Source organism: Podarcis muralis, chromosome 7 (assembly GCF_964188315.1).
Source record: "Podarcis muralis chromosome 7, rPodMur119.hap1.1, whole genome shotgun sequence".
NCBI lineage: Eukaryota > Metazoa > Chordata > Lepidosauria > Squamata > Lacertidae > Podarcis > Podarcis muralis.
In genome coordinates, this window is record NC_135661.1 from 21,905,703 (window position 1) to 21,925,446 (window position 19,744).

The 19,744-nt window shown below is 45.1% G+C and overlaps 1 protein-coding gene and 1 long non-coding RNA gene across 2 annotated transcripts in view; both read left to right on the plus strand.

Moving 5' to 3' along the window:
• The first annotated feature begins 9,347 nt into the window (after positions 1-9,347).
• On the plus strand, positions 9,348-10,814 carry LOC144328386 (uncharacterized). The gene is made up of 2 exons (XR_013393583.1): positions 9,348-9,840; positions 10,680-10,814. It is a non-coding gene; the product is annotated as an uncharacterized LOC144328386 (long non-coding RNA).
• Positions 10,815-15,541: 4,727 nt separating this feature from the next.
• PERM1 (PPARGC1 and ESRR induced regulator, muscle 1) overlaps positions 15,542-19,744 on the plus strand; it is a 101,772-nt gene continuing 97,569 nt past the window's right edge. Inside the window, exon 1 of the mRNA XM_028740786.2 lies at positions 15,542-16,189. The gene's annotated coding sequence lies outside the window, so the exon portion shown is untranslated. The remainder of the gene's footprint in view (positions 16,190-19,744) is intronic.

Below are 19,744 nucleotides of genomic sequence, written 5' to 3' on the forward strand. Positions count from 1 at the left end.
ATTAGCAGCATCAAGGGGTTATATTTATCACAGACGCTTGTGGGAAAGCGGGCGGCTCAAAGGTTTATGCTTCTGGGGAGCGTAATATGTCTGGCTGCCTCAACTGAAGACAAAAGTTATCACGAGGAGATAACACCATGTCTGTCCGAAACAATTTCTTCAGCAAAAATAGGAGCCAGATAGGGGAATCTTTGCTTTTAGAAGGCTGCATTTGGTTTGTAGCGAATGACAACTAGAACCAAATAAGCCCCCATGGCTTCAGGTTTTCATTTGTTACGAAACCTGCTATGTCAGTAACAAATGGGTACAAGGGAAGTTTAGTTTCGTAATCGTAGGCTTCCTATGTGCCGTACATTTAAAGCACATGGTTTTCCTCAAAAGAATCCTGCGAACTGTAGTTTACCCTTCACAGAACTACAGTTCCCAGTACCCAGGGTTCTTTGGGGAAAGCCATGTGCTTTAAATGTATGATGAATTGGCTCCTCCTCTCTGAACCGTTCCATTCCAGCTGCTTGTTATAAGTTATAAGAATAACTGTGTAAGTTCAAGAACTGGATCGCTAGCTTCCTTGTTTCCCCTTTCCTCCTCATTCCCCTTTTCCTTTTGTGATGTGTGTTTTAGAAGGTAAGCCTGCGGGCAGGCAGGGTTAAATTCCCAGGATACTTTGGGGGGAAAGGCATGTGCTTTAGCACATATGCAGCCCAATTCGTACCCATTCACCACGCTTTCGAGAGTGGGGGGGGCTTACCTTCTTCCTCGGCAACATATCTGATGGGTTCCCCCCCCCCCGCCCGACACACATATTGCATCATTCAGGGACATTTGCATCTGAGAGTGCACAAACGACAGCTGCAAATTGTAAGTGAGGCTCCCTGCAAATTCACTTCCTAAACGTAGACATATTGCATGTATGGTAGGGTGGACAACTGTCGCCACCACAGGTAGGGTACACAGGTAGGGTACAATAAAGCCCGACACTGCTTTGCCTACTCAGAAGGGTCTCTCTCCAAATGAGAATCTATAGCACTGGGACTGAAACACAGTGTTCCTCAACAAGGAGGCTTTGCTTTCAACCCACTTTGCTACTACCCATCTGGGCATCTGGGGTTACATTAATAGCTGTTGTCAGCTATTTTAACAGGATGAAGCAAACTGGAGGGTGGAATGACAAGAAAGCAGCCAAAGAGAACTAGCGACGTATCTCTTTTCTGCAGTGGACTGACCTTGTGTAGCACTGCATACACAAACACATCCATGCATAGGCGCATGCAATACATAAATATAATACACCTGGGAGGGAGTAATGAGTTGGTTGATTTACTCTTCGCCAAAAGGTCAGGTTGTTTCCAGACTGTGTTAATAAGCAGTTACTGAATGGCTTGCCATCCTGGCGGGAATGAGCAGAGGGAGGGAAGGCAGATTGTGAAAGTCCTCACCATGGTGCTCCAGGGCCGGTGATGCTCACTCAGACTAGGTCACGGCTTTTGTCTCTCAAAATAAGAAAGCAATGCATGTGTGGGTAGCACCAGGGGGAGTTGGCAGGAGAGCAAATGCCCCCATACAAGGAGTTTCACCCCTCCACTTGTCCCCCACCCCAGCCCATTGATGGACTCTCTGTCATTAACATACACTATATTTTTCTTTCAGTTCTCTTAAAATGTCGGACACAACTCGCCCACCTGGAAATATACTTTGCCACTTCTGTGCATTTGGACACCTCTTAAAATATCACAACCAGATTTTGTGTGATGGTTCCTGATATCAAGGAGCAGTGTTTTTTTGTCTATGATTGGATGCCGTTTTGAATCAAGATGCAGACTGAACCTTTCCAAACGGCACTGCTGTTGTTGTTTTCCTTAGAATTCCCAAGCAGTGCTAAGTACAATATAATTTCCAGTATCTGCCCATCCTGGACAATTTTTGTGGCATCACCTCAGTTTGCGTCTTCCTCTCTCCACCCCCACCCTGGCTTGTGTGCTCTTTCTCATTCTCTCCTTTTGTGCCTATCTTAAACGTGAGGCTGCTCCTTCCTCTTAACGAGAAGTTAAGCTGCTAAAGGAAATCGATTCTCTGAGAGCACAGCGTGGCTCGCCTCTCCAGCGAAACCCTCTGAGGTTTCATACAGGAAACCTCAGAAACCTTAGAAGCCAGAAAGCTTTTAAAAGCATTTACGATCAAAAAGCCAAGGTGAGAGAGAGAGCGCACAAGAGAGAGAGTCAACGTCTCCTGAGCAGGATATGCCTCTTGGAGACGGCTGTCCATCTAGGTTTCAGGGAAGCCCACGTCATCTGCTAAGGCTTGACCCTTGGGGTGAACCATCCTCAGTTTAAAACACCAAGAGCAAGAAACTACACTTCTGTTTGCTTCTCTTTTGTAGGGATCGGGAAGAAATTTGATTTAGTTCTCATTTAAAGGCGAACCGCCATAACTGCACTTTGCAAAACAAGATAGGAACCAAAATACAGCCATCCTTTGAAATTTGCACTTCTCTGGATTTTGCAATGCAGTTCTCCAGGCAAGTAATGCACACGAAAGTGCATATACTAGGGAAATGTGTGTATACAAAATGCATATTTTAGTGGAAATAGCATACAAAAATGCATTAGATCAGTGAACATTGCATATATATATATATATATATATATATATATATATATATATATATCACTATATATAGAGAGTGTGTGTGTGTGTGTGTTTGTGTGTGTGTGTATGAAAATTGCATACATAGCCATGGACTAAGCATGAGCTCAGAAGCGACTTGTTTGTTAAGGATTAAGGAAGGATGGATTGGTGTCACTTAGGCATTCACTTACATCTTTTCATATTAATATTATATAGATAGATATAGATAGATATAATGAAAATTCATATTTAAATACAGATCAAAATATGTCCTTTAAAAACATATTTTATCCTGACACACATTTCTAATCATATTTCTGTCCTAAAATACACAACAGCTTATGCTTTGTTGAGCTGAAAACGGTATCACAAAAATTGGAGAAGTGAGAAATCAGAATTGTGTAATTAAACCTACAGAATTCACGGCCACAACATGTGGTGGCAGCAGCGGCAGCCACAAGCTTAGACTGCTCAAAAAACAAAGACAAACTGCCTTTGACTAAGCAAGGCTATTTTTCTATGTAGCGGAGTATTCCTGCATTGTGTACTCTGGCAATAGCTCTCCAGGGTTCCAAGCAGAAGCTCCTCTCCATTGCCTGCTTATACTGGAGTTAGCACGGACCAAACCCGGGACTGGTGTGATGCAAAGCAGGTGCTCTACCATTGCACAAAGGGCCCTTGAACTTGGTTAGACAAATCCAACAGCTATGAGATGCAGCACAGCAAACGGAACACCCATGTTCCAGGGCAGTATATCCAGTCTGATACCAGTATCAGACAATAGGGGGAAGGGATGTTGCCCTCACGCCCTGCATAAGGACATGATAGATGTGCACGGTGTGGAGAAAACGGACAGAGAAAAAATATGTTTTCTCCCTCTCTCATCTAACACTGGAACTTGGGGATCCTCAAATGAAACTTGGTGTTGGAATATTCCAGGGCAGACGAGAAAGGAATGACTTCTTCACACAGCACATGAAATTTGCTCTCCCAGAGGCAGTGGCAGCGCCAACTTTGGATGGCTTTAAAAGAGGATTAGACAGAATCACCCCTCGGTTATCAGTGGAGTTATCAGTGGCTCCTAACCACAATGGCTACATTCTACCTCCACTGCCAGAGGCAGTGTGCCTCTGAATACCAGTTGCTGGCATTCACAAGTGGGGGGAACCTGCTCTTGCACTCAGGTCCTGCTTGTGGGCTTCCCATTGGGGCACCTGGCTGGCCCTGTGAGAACCGGAGGCCGGACTAGATGGGCCTTTGGCCTGGTCCAGCTGCAGGGCTCCTCTTACGCCCTTGTGCCTGTGAGCTTTCCAGGGGCTTGGCACTCCCGCGAGCCTGCGGGAGGCCCTGAGTTGCTGCTTTGTTTCCTCCCTAAACCATCCCAATTATTTCACTGATGGAATCCAGACAGGGTTTTTCTCCCACAAGGGCAGCGGAGGGTGTTGAGGGAGGAGGAGGAGGAGGAAGGGCAGTCAACTGGCAGGCCGGCCGCAGGCTCAGGCATGTTTCTGGAACGTAGCTGTGGGGGGAAAGTTATTCATCACTTAATTCCTCCCTCGAGGTTTCTCGGCCTCCTTTTTCCCACCACCAGGCCTATTATTTCAGTCACTGAAGGTATCCGGTTTGGGCTGTCAGACTGGGAGGGGCCCACCTCCTCGGTGACACAGGGCACAATGCATGGGAAAAGTGTCAGCCCGCCCAGCCCGCACGCATGCCGCTTGCCTCACTGGAAACTCGCCTGCGGTGGGTTGTTCGTGTCATTACAACAGCTGCGCGCTGCCGGCAGGCCGCCATAACCTCTCCCAACTTGCTGCGTCAGGAAGGGGGGGGTGGAGAAGAGAGGGAGGGAGGTAAGCCAGAGGGCTTGTGGTAGGGACATTATGAAGTAAGGAAGGTGGAAGAAAGGGGCCTGCATAACTTCGTGCATTTGGACAGGCCACTGGGCCAATTTTGGGTTTTCTGGGTTTGTTTGGTTTGGGGTAGCAGTGGGGCAGGAATTTGCCTTATAAACCAGGCTGTTTTTATTAAGAATGTAAGAAGAGCCTTTCTGGATTAAGCCAATGGCCCTTCTGGTCCAGCATCCTGTTCTGACAGTGGCCAGCCAGATGCCCCAATAGGAAACCCTTAAGCAGAACTAGAGCACAATATCTCTCTCCCTACTTGCAATGATCAGCGACTGGCATTGGGAGGCATACTGCCTCTGACAGCGGAGGCAGATGGAACATAGATATCATAGCTATTAGACATTGATAGCCTTATCCTCTATGAATTTCTCTGATTGATCTTCCTTTTTAAGAACAAATGAATAATCCTTTGGTTGTTTTCGGCTACGTTTTTCTCAGTGTAGCTGCACTGAAATTACTGGACCTAAACCTAGTCATGTTCTACTCTGGGTAAAACTTAATGCCATCCAATATCTCTGAAGGATGGGGCTGAGGGCCTAAACATAGTATTACACTCCTTAAACCTTACCAATACTTGGAGATGCCTTATACTAAGTCACATCATATGTCCTTTTAGCCTAACACAGCTGGGAAAAGTGCCCCTGGAGAGCCAGTCTTTAGGGTGGTCACTGAAACATCACATTGCCCAATAAAGAAAGGCAAAAATACAAAAGAGGGCATAGATCTTCATATACTAATTTATATGTATAGAAGCAAATTTAGAAATAATTGCTATCATTTAGACAGTAACAAAGAAAGCTGCCCCATTTCCCTGTCCCCCTTTTAATCAGATTTAATATCAGGCAGAACACCCACTCATGCAGAGATACAGCATGAGTCTCCTTTCTGGATGGCACTTCTAGGTCCCAGAAGCCTTTAGTCTGGGAATGCAGAAGCTGTGGCCTTCCATATGCTGCCGGACTACAACTCCCACCATCCCTGACCACTGATCTCATTGGCTAGTGCTGATGGGATATGTAGTCTAATAAACATCTGGATAGCACTGCAAGTTGCCCACTCCTGTTCAAAGCATGTGTTCTCCCACTGAGCTTTGTATTTCACCACAGTGGGAAAGACTAACCTGGTGGTCTTTTTACTTCCTGCTTAGACAGCTCAGACAACTGTCTAGATGCTAAACCATTTGTGGGCAACTTCAAGGCCCTGTTATCCCCTTGGACCATAATATTAAAAAGCCCCCTGTCCTCTGCTGAAGTAGGATACATGACCACCTTAGCCAAAATAGATGTGGCATGGGGTTAGATCTCCCTGCAATATTTTGGATATTTACCATGCGGGCACTTCTATTTTACAAAGCACAATTTTGCTGCGGATCATAGAATTAAAGAACTGTGAAGTTAGAAGGAACCTAAAGGGTTTTGTTGTGCAATTGCACAACGAAAGCTCTAGCAGCAATTAATTCTGTATCTTAAGATATACCTTCCACTCAAATGAAGACTAAAGAGCAGAGGTTGCTCCGTGCAAGCTAACAGCTCAGAGGTTAAAGGCCAAGCTTTTTCAAAGCTGTCCTTCCCACTTAGAAGGTCCCTCCCCATCCCCTCTGCTTATAATTCTGGCCCTGCAACCTTTAGCCTTAGGATGTGAGAGGTAAGGTGATGTGAGGTACTTCAGGCAAATGGTGCAGGTTTGAGAAGATGGCTTAAAGAGATCTGTTCTACCAGCTTTACCTGTATGAGCAGTGCCACTGTGGTGAACTTTGACCCAGCACAGATGAAAACTCATGCTCTGTGCTTTCTTTAGCTATATAAATGTGCTCGGCTTTTAGTTTGCCACTGCAGGTTCTGCAGCAAGATCACCTAATTTTTGCACCAGGTAAAGCAGAATTCCACAACCTGTGCACAATATGCAAATAAGAATTTGCATTGTTGCGCCTACTGCACTTGCTCTAATCATAGTGGAGATGTCGCAGCTGAGTAATAAAAGCACCTGCTTTGTGTGTAGATAAGTCACTGGTTCGATCCCTGCAATCCCTATTTTAAAAGGATCAGAAAGCAGGTGATGAGGAAATACCTCTGCCTGGGGAGGTGCTGCCAGTCAGAGTACACATCAGGGAAGGATAACTGCAGAGGTATTTCCAAATGCGGCCCTCCAGGCATTTCTGTTTGACTCTTGGGACTCTCCTCAGACTGCACCCCACTTCCACAAGCCACATCCTCTTTGAGTGGTTTTGCCTGACTGAAATAGGTCCTCGAACTGTGAAATGCATCTTGCTTGGAAAGATGATGGAGAAATGTAAGCTGTGTGTGTGTTTTGGAAACCCCTGAATTTTGCATGGTTGGAATGTAATCTGCTATATAAAGGCAAGAGTAACATCCATTGCTCTGCCCACTTTTACGTCTGGCTCTGCCCACCACCAGTATGTAACCCCAGGAGGTTGCCCAAGAGGGCATGTGTCCTTCAGGCTCAAAAGGTTTCTCCATCCCTGAAGTAGACAACAGACAGTTAACATTGAGAAATACTATTAGTTTTTATAAAGCAGACCTGTATTTTCATACGTTCACTCACTGACAGCCTCCTCTACCCGTCAAAGTCTGTAGTGCAATTCTATCCCTGAAATCTTAAGGACTGGAAACATGTCTGCACGTGCCTACACAAACACAACCTTGATTAGTTGTTTACCCAGTACCTCATTCTACCTTTGTATGGCATACTGACAGAATACACAGCTTTATCCCTTATATGCTATAGTCTGTGGGAAATTTTCTCCTGCAACTTCCAAAGATCTCAGAAGCCCGATTTGAAGTAACTTGAGACCAGGGCTTTTAATTTGTCTGTGCCTGTTCTGCAGTATAGCATTCCTGCTAAGATACAACAGGTGCCCAATATTTGCACTTTATGGAAACAATTGAATACATTTTTTTTTGTTCTGATGGGCTTTTGCATCTAGATGAATAGGTCTCTATGCCACAGATGTACACTTTGTCTTGTTCTTGTTTTGCTTTTAAATACGACTGCTGTTTTGTGTCTGCCCTTAACTGTTTTCTTTGCTGTTTTTATTGTACATCACCTTGGAGCGATTGTATAGAAGGCAATTTATAAGTTTAATAATAGTAAAAGTGACATGATAGCAGTTTTTTTTTTAAATTATGCGTGGCATGGAGACAGTGCATAGAGAAAAGTTTTTTCTTCCCTCTCTCATAACACTAGAACTCAGGGGCTTCCAATGAAGCTGAATGTTGGAAGGTTCCCGACAGATAAAAGAAAGTCCTTCTTCATGCAACGCATACAGCTGATGACCATTTTGTGTGGGCATTCCACTCCTGGCCCCTACGTGCATCGTCGGAGTGCATATAAGCATGCCTTGGCCTGTTCCGCCCTTTTAGTGACATATTTTGTGACTTTGGGGTCACTTCTACACTTTGGGTTCAACGCTTTGTCTTTCAGATGCATGTTAATCGGTCATCGCCTGTAGTTAAATTACAGAACTTGCTGCCATGGGATGCAGTGATGGCAGCCAACTTGGATGGCTTTAAAATATTAGGCAAATGCATGGAGGAGAGGGCTATTGATGACTACTAGGCACAATAGCTATGCTCTGCCTCTGTCATGCTTCTGAATACCAGTTGCTGGAAACCAGTTGCTGGAGAGTGGCCTTTGGCTTGGGTCCTGCTTGAGACTAGGTAAGGTAAAAGGTAAAGGACCCCTGGACAGTTAAGTCCAGTCAAAAGCAATTATGGAGTTGCACCACTCATCTTGCTTTCAGGCCAAGGGAGCTGGTGTTTGTCCACAGACAGCTTTCTGGGTCATGTGGTCAGCATGACTAAACTGCTTCTGGCGCAACGGGACACCGTGACAGAAGCCAGAGCGCACAGAAACACCGTTTACCTTCCTTCTGCAGTGGTATCTACTTATCTACTTGCACTGGCATGCTCGGACAGAGCAACAGGAGCTCACCCCATTGCGGGGATTCGAACCACTGACCTTCTGATCAGCAAACACAAGAGGCTCAGTGGTTTAGACCACATCACCACCTGCGTCCCTTGCTTGAGACTAGACTGGCTTGATCCAGGATAGCTTTCCTTATGTTCTTACTCATCATACTCTCTTTGTATGGCTTTAAAGGAGGATTTGATGACTTCCTAGAGGAGAAGGCAATTAATGGCTACTATGCATAAATGGATATGTTCCAGCTTCACTGTCAAGAGGCTGTAACTGGGAATCACAAGCAGGGAGATTTGCACAAGTGCTTTTGAGCACTTGGTTGGCCACTATAAGAACAGGATGTGGGACTGGTTGGGATACATACCCACAAACACATAATATAATTTCCTCCTTCCACTTATACATAGCCAGAACTTGAGACCCAAGGCCCTTGCTCAGGTGCTCCTGCCAAATGATGTGTCCTGGGTGGTGTCACAGCACACCCCTTAAAACACTCCCCATCAACTAAGGACATTCTGGCAGTTCCTCTTAAACAGGTCATTAGGCAGCTATAGCTTGAAGCTACCTGACTCCCAATCCACAAGTTCAAGGATGTTAAGGGGTCTGCAGAGCGTCAATCCCATCCTCAATTATTCTACCACCTTCCAAACTGATCCTTGCACATAACAGGTTCAACAAGTTAACTGTATAATCCCTAAAGAAGCTCCATGCAAAATTATTTTTGTAATACAGAACATATTCTCCTTAGGTGTCTGCAAGGGAAAGGGGTCTTTTCAGTAGTTACAATGGAATGCTGTCCCCAGACAGCAGGGGCAAAACGAGGCTTTATTTCACCCAGGGGAAAACCCAGTTTGGCACCACGCACACGACTTTGCACACACACACAGGTTAGTGATTACAAATATTTACTGAAGTTTTCAGGCACTAGCCCTGTTGGCAGACCAGCTCTGCATTACAAAGATGTCTGCAAGCAAGACATAAAGGCTGGTAACATCAACCCCGCCATGTGGGAATGCCTTGCAGATGACCACAGTGCCTGGAGACAGAGGAGGAATGGCTGCTGGGAGGGGCACAGAGAGAAGAAACGCCATGGTGCATCTGCAGCAGCCCAACTGGATGCCTTCATCCAGTGGCGTAGCGTGGGTTGTCAGCACCCGGGGCAAGGCAAGTAATTTGCGCCCCCTAACCCGTGGATTTGCGCCCCCTAACCCGTGGATTTGCGCCCCCTAACCTGTGGATTTGCCCTAACCCCAGATGTTGCGCCCGGTGCGGCCGGCCCCCCCTGCACCCCCCACGCTACGCCACTGCCTTCATCTGCCCCAGCTGCAAGCCAACAACAATTTCACATCTGTGAAACTGCCAGTGCTGTTGTGTGAGTGTGCAATACTGATTTTACCCTGTTGCTAGCTTTATGCTGTTAGATCTTGTGATTTTATTGTTTTATTGATGGCTTTAACGTTTATTGTAAGCCATCCTGGGAAATTTTCGTTATTGCTCAGCCTAAAAATTAAAGTAAATAAGGGGCTTTCCCCCCAACGTTATTCCTGCTCAGAGTCAGTCCACTGAAATTAATGGACATAGGCTAGTCATGTCCATCATTTCAGTGGCACTAATGTTGGATACAAACCACAGTAAACTGGGAATCAGAACCCAGAAGCTGGATTGTAGAGTTGGAAGGGACCCCAAGGGTCATCTAGTCCAACCCCCTGCAATGCAGGAATCTCAACTGAAGTACCCCCAACAGATGGCCATCCAACCTCTGTTCAAAAACCTCCACTTTGCGAGGACCTCCGTTCCACTGTCAAACATGTTGCCAATGTCCGTTCTTCTCAGAGTAGACCCACTGAAAGTAATCCCCAGGGTTAGGCTTAACTTGGGACAATTAACATCAATGGGTCTACACTGAGAAGGGCTAGCATTGGTGACAGCCCTATATCTCTATGAATTGGGTAACCCCACTCTGTATTCCTGCCCACACGCATTAGAAACAGATCTGTCAAGGACCTCCTTAATTCGAATACATTAAACATGATAATGTGATGTCAACTTCCGTTTGCTCTTCCCGGAGAGGATCGGCGCTGACAGGCCTTCTCATGCCCATCGCTGGCTGCCCTTGAGTCGTCTTCCAAACCCTGATTTTTTTTTTTGTCTGTTCCCTCCTCCCTTCCTCTAAACCTCCTCTCCATTTCCTCTCTTCTCCTCTCCACTTAGCATCATCAGCCATTTGGACAGAATGTCGAAAGCTGCTTTGGGGCGTTTGTTGTGAAAGGGGACAGGAGCCAAGGAATGGGAACCATATCCGTAAAAGGATGCCAAGTTTAATACAGTTGTCGTTTTTTCAGCAGATCCGAATGGAGGGTGCATTGGGTTATTGCCTGTTGAGTTGACTGGTGCTTGCCAGTGGCCGTGGGTGGGAGTGGGCAGGGAACAACACAACAGCTTAATTCCTCTGCCGCTGCACCATCAAGGGAGAAAAGCAATATATCAGAGGTGGCAGACACAATGGCTATTGCAGTGCTTTTCAGTTGCAGGGGCACCACAGAAACCAAATGTATCCTTGCCCAAAGTACCCTGAGCAATAGTTTAATAGTAGATCACCTACTTGCAGGAAAGGCCACAGCTCAGTGGTAGAACATCTGCTTTGCCTGCAGAAGGTCCCAGGTAGACAAACTGAGCTACTGGTCTGACTCGCTATAAAGTAGCATCCTATGTTTCTGCATCATAAGGCAAGGGCCATAGCTCAGTGGTGCAGCAGCTGCTTTGCATGCATAAGGTATCAGTTTTAATCCCCAGCAACTCCAGGTAGAGCTAGGAATGTCCCCTGCCTGAAGCTGTGGAAAACTGCTGCCAGTCAGTGTAGACAGGTGAGCCAAGGGTCTGATAAGAAAGCTCCCTATGTCCCTCGGCATGCAGAAATCCCAGGTTCAATCCCTGACATTTACAGTTAAATAAAGGACCAGGTAGCAGGCCCTTGAGAAGAGCTGCCAGCATGAGCAGACAACACTGAGCTAGGTGGACCAATAATCTCACCTGGACTAAGATGGTCTATTGTTTTCAAGCATGTACCGTAGGGCTCCTTGCACATTTATTAAGGTTTCTGCAATAAGAGTCAAGGCCAGCAGTACAATGAACCATGCTGAACCACGTGGCTCAGGCAAGTGGATCAGAAGGAAAAGCGGATTCTGCACATATAGTGGGTGGGCGGGCAGTTGGGAGCAAAGTTGAATAATTGTTACTTGAAGGGGAAATCCTCCACCATTCCTCTAATCCTGGTCCACTGCTCTGACCACCACACCAGCTACACACCATGCTCATTAAGCATTCATCCCTGATTTGCTGGCATAAAGCTTACGTGGAGGTTTAGACTATATCCAGTCTGTATTGAGCATGCGTTTTGATTTGCACACGGGGAAGTTATACAGCAATGAGCATGAATTCCAATTTTCTTGCAGTGTGTTTATAGGTCTTCCTATTAGTCATTCATCCAGCCCACAAATTCCAATGCATTTTCCTGTCACTTTCCAAACTGCAAACATCACCATTTATTTATTTAAGTGGATTTCTTGTGCTTGGGTGACATGTTAAACCACAAAGTTCCAGTATGTGTTTTAATCCCTTGTAACGAAACAGTGTCAGTCTGGAGACATGTCATCACAAAATCATGAAACAATCTAAACATCAACAATGCAGGACTAGTAATAAAATAAAATAAAATCACAACTGAAGCATTTATCTGGGGTGAATCCAGCACACCCCTCTGGATCTTGGTGCCTCATTCATGACCCACCCTCTCAGAATACCTTCTTACCTTGTCTTCCCAGAAGTGATTTGTACCATGTCATACTGCTTGGGATGAAGAGATGAAGCAAAAAGTGGGGGGGGGGGGACCCTCCCCAAACCTTTCCTCTTTGAAGCGACAGTGAGTTCACTTATTGGAAGAATTGCTGCTGCAGCAGCTGCTTTGGTTCAAAAAGGCTTTCTGTGGGAGAGAAGAAAAATGCAACAGGGAGAGGTTATTCCTATTACTTTATTTTCAGTTCTCATGGCATACCCTCCAACGGGTCACAACCACGCCGTACATTTAAAGTATTCTTATACGGTACCACTTTAAAAGCCACATCTTTCCCCCAAAGGATCATGGGAGCTTTTTCTTCATCACAGTGCTACAATTCCCAGCAACCTGAACAAGCTACAGTTCCCAGGATTCTTTGTAGGGGACGTCATCAATGTCAAAGTAGTATTAAGAGCATTCTGGGGAAGATGTCAGAAGATGATTTTTTAAAACAAAACAAAAAAGTGGGGAAGAGATAGTTTGCACATATGGAAGACCACCTTCTTCCACATTGTCCTGCCCATACTTTAAAATCAGCAGGTGGGACCCTCTTGGGGGTACCCACACAGGATGAAATACAGTAGTGGCTCCACAGATGTGAAACTTCCTTCCTATTAAGGTACCGGTACATCCGGCCCCATCTCTTTATAAGGTTAGACTTCTGGTTAAGATAAACTTTTTTCAGTGAATGTTTGGAGGAGGAGAGACCCGATTTGATAAGCATATTTTTATTGATTTTACTGCATTTATATCTGACCTTTCACTCTGCAAGAAGCTCTTTCCCTCCTCGTTTAACCCTCACCCCACAACAACCCTGTCAGGTATGTTAGGTTAAGAGGCAATGACTGGCCCATGGTCACCGAATGAGTTGTGTTTTTTTTTTTTCATTTAGGCAAGCCTACCCAGATATGTACAGTGGTACCTCGGGTTACAGACGCTTCAGGTTACAGACTCCGCTAACCCAGAAATAGTACTTTGGGTTAAGAACTTTGCTTCAGGATGAGAACAGAAATCGTGTGGCGGTGGCATGGCAGCAGCGGGAGGCCCCATTAACTAAAGTGGTACCTCAGGTTAAGAACAGTTTCAGGTTAAGAACGGAGCTCCGGAACGAATTAAGTTCTTAACCCGATGTACCACTGTATGTATTTTTATTTTATTATGTGTGTTTTTTAACTGCTTATTTTATTTCTAAAGTGTGTTTTTTAGATTTAACTTTTTTTTACATTTATGGATAAATTTAATGCATATTTTATCCCATGTAAACCGCTTAGAGGCACTTTTAATGATTAAGCAATATACAAATTCCATTAAGTAAATAAAACAATAAATAGCGTACACCCACAGGAAGGAAAGCACCCGCCTGCAGGGCCCCCTAATTTGTAGTGGTGGTTTGAGCTTGGAAATAATAAGGTGTGGGTCTTCCAGCTTTTAGCCTTACAAAAGTGCTGGCTCTGCAGCTCAAGCTTTGATACTTTGACGACCACCTTCTCTGCAAATGCAGCGGGGCAGCAGGCAGGATTTGACACTGACCTCTCCCTGTTCCTGCCATGGTGAATTCCTAACAAGCCAAAACAGCTCGATCCTGTGCAAAGTTAAGCACATCTAAGTCCATTGAAATCAATGCACTTTCAGCCGGCCTAACTGTGCACAGGCCTGCCTCCTTAAGAAGCTGCAAATATTTCTTCAACGTTTCCTGCTTGAATTTCGCTAGGTCGTTCAACTCCTGTCAAACAAGATGAGCTATGACTTCCAGGGACATGCTGGCAGGGCCCTTTCCCATGGCAGAACAGGGAGAGGGGGAGCCCTCTTTCTTTTAACATCTGAAACAAAAGACTGTTTGTATCAAATTTCATCCTGGGATTTCCTTGTTTTAATCTGCCAGATCTTGAAACTGTTAAGCTCACTAACAGATACCCCTGGAGAATGGAGGTGGGGTGGAGGGGGTGGGGTAGAGTTGCTTTCAAAATGTAGAGCTTAGAAAGTATGAAAATTTAACCCGGAGGGTGGGGGGATACAATTTGCAAAGAATTAAATTCTATAAATTAATTCAGAATCTTCTATTTGGCTGTGTTTTATGGCTTAGCTCCTGTGCCTTTAATGGTTGTGTGACAGTTCAATAGATGCAGCCCTTTCAAGCAGGATGGTGTTAAGTGCTGAGGCTGTTTCACCTGTTTCACCTGTTGAACATCTGCCTGTCTCAAAGTTGTTTTCAGGCTCAAAGGCCCTGACAGGGAAAAAAGGCCTCAGAGAGCACAACTAGATGAATGGATATGTAACACATATAGTGTTCAGAATGCTCAAATTATTATTGTTGATCATTCAAATAGTGTCATCCATTTTATCATTATTATTATTATTATTATTATTATTATTATTATTATTATTATTATACCGCCCTTTATCTGAAGATCACAGGGCAGTTCACAACATAAAAATACAAAATGAGAACACAAAATACCGGTACATAATAAAAACAAGAACAAAAACAGAAAGAAACCAATAACACCCCCATAACACAGAGCTACAATTCCCAGTATTGTTAATAAGCAACAGTTCCCAGAATTATTTGGGGAAGGTGAAATGTGCTTTAAATGTATAGCATGCACCCAACCTATGTTACAGAATGTTTGGGGACTAATTAAGACCCAACAACAATGTAGGCCACATCACTGCTGTTACTATAATCAAGGCAGAGAGAGGTTGTCTAGGCTGAGGCCAAATCTGAGGTAAAATTTGTGACAGAGGTAAAACTTGAACCAGGCAGAATTTCCAACCTGCCATTATGCTATACTATTCCTCAGAAAAGTATCGAAGCCTCTTGTTCCCAATTTTGCTGAGGGGAAGCGTGTGATTCAGCAATGTTCGGAACCTAGAGCGAGCAAATTGAGCATTTTCAAATGTACGTGCCCACAAATTACCTCAAGAACGCTTGTGAGGAGCCTGCAAATTAAGCCAGTGCTGTTAACTATAATCAAGGCACAGAGAGAGAAAGACCACCTAGACTGGAAGTAAAATCTGAAGTAAAAAATTTGCGACTGAGGTAAAACTCGAACCAGGCATCATTCCTAACCTGCTATTATGCTATTCCGTTCCTCAGGGAAACAGAGGCGCCTCTTCTTTCCCATCTTTATAGCAAGATTTGGTGAGGGAAAGAGTGCAATTCGGCAGAGTTCAGAACCCAGAGCGAGCAAATTGCGCATTTTAAGATGCATGCGCTCACCACAGAAACCCAGCATGCATTTAAGTTGAGCTGAGCTGACGAGAGAGGTCGCCAAGAGACGAAACGCCATGTGTGGCAGCGAGGCTGTCATCTCTTTCCCAAAGTGACTTTCTCCTCTGGAAGGGGGAGCTTCTGCGTTGCCAGAATGGCCGTGGGCATGCCGTGGGGTGGTCTTGACGGTGCTGAGCGACTCTCCGGCAAATGAGCCCTGATACCTCAGCTGCGCACTCCTCCCCAGCACCATCCTTGTCAGAGCTTGTATTGTCCGGGCCTGGTCGAAAATGCCCTCTCTTGTCCTATGGTTGCGCTGACGATTTGTCCGCAGCGTTTGAACTCCTCTGACACGGCCGAAGCGCAGAAGCCGCCGTGGAGCCGCTTGGTTAAATGGCTTTCAGAAAGGGTCGGTGACACGGTGTGGAAAGGGCAGCCGTTTAAGAACATCCATTTATTTAATCTGCAAGTGGAAAACAGCAGGGAAACAGACGCTGGTGTCCGAGGCCTGCGCAAGTTGGAAAACCCTGAGGAGAAATGAGGAAACGGGTCAACGTGGGTCAAGAGGGATCACTGTGAAAAACATGTCTAGGCCAACAGCCTCTTCAGCTTTCACAGTGTCTACTCCGTGTCTACTCAGAAGTCAGCCCCGTTGAGCTCAGCAGGACTTGTTCCCAGGTAAATTGGTTATAGGGTTATTCTTTCTTTGTTACATTTGCATCCCGCCTATCCTCCATGTAGCTCAAGTTGTCGTGTGTGGTTCTCTTCCTCCCCCATTTTATCCTCACAACATCCCTGTGAGGTAGGTTAGGCCAAGGGACTGTGACTGGCCCGAGGTCACCCAGTGAGTTTCATGGCTGTGGGAGGATTTGAACCCTGGTCTCCCAAGCCCAACACTCTTGACTGTGCCACACTGGCTCTGCAGTTGCAACGCAGCCTTAGGGTAGTTGCGGATCCGATCCTGTAATTCACAGTACTATGGGTTGAATGTGAGTTCAGTCATACTCAGAAAGGACCTACTGAAATAAGTAGGCTTAAACGTCAACCGTGACTAACTTAAACCCATTGATCGCATTGGTTCTACTCTCAGTACGACTTACGGTTCCAGTTATCACTTACTCCACAACCAGTGCGCTCCCACTGCTAGTTTTTGAAGCTGTGTACACATGTTAGCCCCAATCCATGTTGATCCTGTCATTTTGTGACAAATGCTGCTATTTGATGCAGGGTTTCCCCCCTCAAACCAGCTTCAATCCCACTAGAAAACTTAAACTGCATTCACTTCACAGTTAAGAATGGTGTGTGTATTCGAGACCACTGACTTTATGAATACAAGTTCCAGGGGATTGCAAGAGAGGGGAAACAGAAAAGGTCATGTGTATCAGGTAAAGACATCCCTACCGCCCTCTCTGATGTGAACAACACCAAGCAAATGCAGCTTGCAATGCAGCAGGGGGGGAATGACCTTGCTGGGTTTTAAACCACTGATATAAACATACCCGTTGTCGGATTCAACCTTATATTTCTCACACAAAATCTGCCACAAAGGGAAATAGCTTGCTAGAACAAAAATGGTCAGATTGGGATAAACATATTAGCAGCCATTTTAAAACTCTCACAAATTCCTCAATTCCACACAGGAGCACATGTTTGTTTATTCATGCTAACCCACAGTTTGCCTTGCTGTAATGTGTGAGCCGAGTCCAATTAAGGTCTATCCAGAATAGAATCGTTGAAATTAATGGACCTATGTTAAGTCCTGTCTCTTAACTTCAGTGGATCTACTCTGAGTAGCTCTATCACTGGATACAACCCCTTTGGCTGCATACAATTAAAGTAAATCCCCATCTCTGCACAAACAAAATAGAAACCTGGGAATTGTAGTTTGCCCCCTTCACAGAGCTATAACTCCCAGCGTCTTTAACAACCTGCGGTTCTCAAGTTTCTTTGAGGGCAGAGGATGTGCTTTAAATGTAAGGTGTGTATGGTGCCAAAGGTTATAAGGACAGAGTTGTGGTACTTGCCACAGATGATAGGGGGGGAAATCAAAATAAGCACCCAAGTCATTTCTGAAACCACATTCTACACTGCATTTGTAGATATCAGGGAAGGTTCTAAGGGTAAGGAGAATAACATTTCCTGAGGCTAAAAACATCGCACAGTTTCTTTTGGAGCTTTGGGAAATGGGCTAGATTTCCAAAAGGTGTGTAGCCTTGGAGTAAAGACATGCAGACTGGGCAGCAATGAGGAGCAAATGCACATTTGCAGTGTGCCATAAAACTGATTATGCAGGAAGACAGACCCTGTGTTGTGAGCCATCCTCAGATCCAGAAGGAAAGTCATTTCCCTTCCTAGTTTATAGACTGTGCTCGTTTGATTGCTTGGAAAGGATACCAGGGAAAACAGTCCTTGTAATTAGCTAATGAGGGAAAGACAGTGAGGCGCAGCTTTGAAGCGCCCGAGCATGATAAAGGTCAAGAAGTTTGACGAGTGTATTGACGTCACTTCCAGCATTTGCTTTTCTTCCTTGGCCTGCTGTCAATTCATTCTGTAGAGACATTGGGACGTGGTGCCTGCTCTAAAATAATAATCTGCCTGGCCTATGCAGAAAATACCACTGGCATTCGTTAAGTAGCAACAGCTCCAGGTACCCTCCTATCTCCCCCCTCTTTGTTTTTAAAAAAACCTTGCTTTCCTTATCCTATCATCCCAACAGCAGCCCCCTCCTCAAACCTTCTCAGCAGTCAGATTACAGCAATTGCTTTCAGATGCAAGTAGCTGCAATAAAAGCTCTGGCAGGGGAAATTTGCCTCTGAGGCGCAGAAGGCAAAATCCAATCCCATGCAAATCTGATTATCTTTTACTGCCATAGACACCTACCTAGTCTACTCGTGGGAAAGTTAAAAAATAAAAAAGAGAAAGAAACCGAGCATGGGAACAGATTAACAAAGACCAGGCATGCAAATTTTGGAAATGGTATGTGGTGAATCTGAAATCTAAGAATGCATCTGCAGGTAGACTTTCCCAGCTGTTGATTACGCTGATCTGAATTTAGCACTTACAAGCATGGAAGATAAAACTAATGATGACTACTAGCCATGATGGCTATCCTCTGCAGTGCCACAAATCCAACTTAACGGTGTATGTAACGCTGGAAAATGTCAATCACTTATCCTGAACCTGGGCAGCGGTCTTTCCACAAGGGTTGACGTTAATGCCGAAATCCAGCATCGCCTGAGCTCTACAACTGCAACTTTCTCCTGATTGAAGGGCAGAGTGTTTGGAGACCTGGACATTCACAGGGAAATAAAAATGCTTGTTTACAAAGCTATTGTACTACCAACCTTACTGTACACTTGTGAAACATGGACCAATTATAAACGCCATCTCCAACCCTTCGAAAGATTCCATCAACAGTGTCTCTGAAAAAAATTACACATCACTTGGGAAGACAGGCGAGCTAATGCCAGTGTACTGGAAGAAGCAAAGATCACCATTGTCGAAGCAATGATTCTTCAACATCAACTTCATTCAACTGGTCATGTTGTGGGGATGCCTGATTATCGTCTTCCAAAGCAACTACTCTATTCCAAACTTAAAAATGGAAAGTGTAATGCTGGTGGTCAACATAAGAGGTTTAAAGACTCTCTCAAGGCAAATAAAAAAAAGTAGTATAAACAAAGACAATTGGGAAACACTGGCCTGCAAGCGCTCCAGTTGGAGAACAGCCTTTACTAAAGGTTTCATGGACTTTGAAGATGCTCAAACTCGGGATGAAAGGGAGAAATGTGCTGAGAGGAAGGCACACTTGGCAAACCTTCACCGTGATCAGGTCCCGTCTGGAAACCTATGTCCCTATTGTGGAAGGACGTATGGATCCAGAATTGGCCTCCACAGTCACTTACGGACTCACTGTTGAGACTGTGTTCATGGAAGACAATCTTACTCTGCTATGAGTGATCGCCAGAGAAGAAGAAAACAAGAAGCTTTTTAGCCGCACACAGCCTCCTAAGGAGAAAACACTGTGGGCACTGCCTGGCAGCAGGTTGGTAAATTACGTGTCAAGGGGTGTGAACCATGCAAGGTCACGTCATCATGGTTGTGGCACTTCTCAATTGGTGCCTTCCTTGTCGGGCGAATGTGCCTCATCAATGTGCATCACTGTGGTTGGTAGGGAATGGCAGAATTTTGAAAGGTACTATGGGAGTGGCTGTCGGTGCTGCTATGTCTCGA